Here is a 3029-nt window from a genome sequence, read left to right on the forward strand (position 1 = left end):
ACATTGAAAATGGACATGCTGTTTTAAGGTAGGTACATGGTATGTGAGGTCTGGAGCGAGTGCTCGTAGTTGGCAGCTGGTTGTCTCTTGTTTCAAAACACAAAGCTAATCACTTTCATGCCCTTGCACAACTAAAATTTCACAACGCGAGCATCTCTACTGTTGTAGCTTACCTGCTGGGTGGAAAGTTGTACAGTTCAGACCATGTGAGCGCGTAAAACCTGCTTTGCCGATGGGCAATGTGTTACAACTATTTTTTGGTTTTATGTGGCTGCTGATTATTAGTGGCGGTAACTATTTTACATATATTGCAGTTTGCATGGTGCCTCCCTGAATGTGACGTCCTCAGAACTGGATGTTCCAGCTCGAGCAACAGCACAAGCAACCACGCATGCTTCGACATAGAGAGCACAAGGTGCCCCAGCCAGGTATAAGTTGCATACACTTTTTCAAGAACTTACGCTTCGTTAGCTCGCTGGACTACTAATTGTGTTTATTTTGCAGCCTACAGCGATTTGGCTAACGCATATACTTTGCTGATATAAATAATATGCATATTTTTCTTCCAGGTTCACGGGAACTGAGTATTTTGTGGTGGAAATCGACGAGCTCTTCAGATCCCTGAAAGCGATGCCTCGTGAGTACACACTCGTTCACCCACTCTATCCATGTGAATTGGAACTGAAAACCGACAATTTCGCGTTATTGCACGGCTCTAACAGGTGACTGGTGGCAATGCCTAAATGTGAAAAGTTTTAGAGAATGCACGGTGAGTTTGGACATGATAAACCTTTTTACAGGTTTGTGCCAAAAGCTGACTTTTTTTGCTGTCACAAATGCCAGTACATTGCAGAATGTCTAGCTCCATATGCTAATATGGGCATATTCTATTTCAGTGCAGCGACCACCATCAACCATAGCAAATGCCAGCATCGCTTATATAGCAGGTTTTGTGGCGAAGGCAGTTGAGGAGCGAAGAACATGAAGTGTCTGCCCTTCCCTCCACCATTCGCATGGATCAAGTTCGGTGCTTATGCGGCCTGCAGTCAAGGGGTGGGCTAATTTTCCCAAAGTCTGAACTTGTCACTGTCCTCGTGACCATTAAAAAAGCAGTTGATATCGCCCTGCCGCACATAAAAAAAACCAACGTACGTCAGCAACTGGCTGAACTCTTACTGTCTCGACTGGAGCAGTGCCCCCTTTTCGTGTGCCCAGCGAGAGATGACCAGGCCACAAGCACACTAGCTGTAGTTTTCGACAAGTTCATTAGGCCACTTTTATCCAACGTCTGCGTTAATGTAACGGACCGGGCAGCATACCGCAAGGAGCTCGCCTGCAAGCCACTGCACAGGAAAGTGCTGCGCGTTTATAATAAAGAAAATGTGAAGAACTGATGCTGAACATCATGGCTCGAATTTTGTCTCTTTAAATAAAATGCAATTTGTATCCTCAAATAATTTTATCTGTATTCCTGCCAAGCTGTAGGTTTAGTTAATCAAACCCTCTGTTTTTTGTTTGCCGAGGATGAAAAGAAAAGAAAAAGACTAAATTCGCATCAGTTCTCTCCACTACACGGTCAAAAAACTTTATCCATTGCAGGCTGTTGTGCAATGCTCTGGCCAAAAGAGGAATGGGGCAATGCATTGAGTGGCATCCGCAAGCGCTGAAAGCTAATATTTATTGCACGCATTTAAGTATAAATCAGATTTACACCATGTCTACACAGGAAAACTGGCAGAATTCTTTGATCCCCATAAATGAAAAGTAATTTCTCGTTCTAAGCTAATATGCACAAGAATTTAAAAATTAAAATAAACCGCCCTGTTCAACTGTACAATATTTCGTGGACGATCGAAGAACAACTTCGTGATGGGTTGCATAAGGGCATCATTCAAGAATCATCTAGTCCGTGGGCTGACCCTGTGATATTTTATTAGTCGAAAAGAAAGATGGCACATGGCGATTTTGTGTCGAATATCGAAGTCTGAATACTGTTACTAAGAAGGACGTGTATCCTCTGCCACGTATTGATGACGCCAGCGATTGTTTGCATTCTGCCTCCTATTTTTCCTCCGTTGATCTGCGGTCAGGCTATTGGCAGTTTCCACTGCACCGAAAAACAAAGAAAAGACGGCATTCATCACCCCAGACGGACTATATGAATTTAATGTGATGCCGTTTGGAATATATGCAACGCTCCATTCACCTTCAAAACCTTCATGGATACAGTTTTGCGCGGACTGAAGTGGAACATTTGTATGTGCTATTTGCACGATGCAGGAATATTCAAAACTACCTTTCGTGAACACAACAGTCGATTAGAGGTTGTCTTGGAGTGCATTCAGAAAGCTGGTCAGGTACTCAATCTCAAGAAATGCCGTTTTGGAGAACGCCAGACATTAGTACTTGGGCATCTCGTAGACAAGGATGGCGTCAGGCCTGAACCGAAAAAAATGAAGCACTCACTTGTTTTAAACCACCGAAATCGTTAAAAACTCAGGAGTCTTTTGGGGGCTTTGCTCATAGTTCCGGCGTTTTCTTTCGAAGTTTGCTGACCTAGCATATCCACTTGTCTTCTGCAAAAAGATGTGCCTTTCAAGTGGACTATTGATTGTGACTCCGCCTTTCGTGAGTTAGAATTTATATATACATCAGGACCTGTACTTCGCTACTTCTGCCCATCAGTTCCAAGAGAACACCACAATGTCAATGAAATGGCGTTGCATATGTGTCACGAAATCGGCGCACATTTTCATCAAGCCGGTACGGCGCGAGGCCCGCGCGGCGTCGCGTGGAAAGCATGGAGAGAAAAGCCTCCTCCCCCACGCGGGAGAGCGCGTAGCTTTGTACGCGTTGCCGTCACCCTCTTTCCCATTGCCCGGGGAGGACGGTGGTTCATCGGCCTGGAATGTGCCAGACTTTTCGAGAACTTTCTATGGGATCTAACCAATGACGACGCGCGGCTCGATGGGAGGAGAAGGGAGCGCTCTAACCAGCGAAGCTAAGTGTGTGTGCGCGCTAGCTTTGAC

General features: G+C 45.0%; 1 pseudogene; it reads left to right on the forward strand.

Annotated features, from left to right (window-relative positions):
* Positions 1-309: 309 nt before the first annotated feature.
* Positions 310-1394, forward strand: LOC146182748 (uncharacterized; annotated as a pseudogene).
* Positions 1395-3029: the final 1635 nt, after the last annotated feature.

The sequence above is a fragment of the Amblyomma maculatum genome, chromosome 7, assembly GCF_055883805.1.
Source record: "Amblyomma maculatum isolate TAMU_Amacu chromosome 7, ASM5588380v1, whole genome shotgun sequence".
Classification (NCBI taxonomy): Eukaryota; Metazoa; Arthropoda; class Arachnida; order Ixodida; family Ixodidae; genus Amblyomma; species Amblyomma maculatum.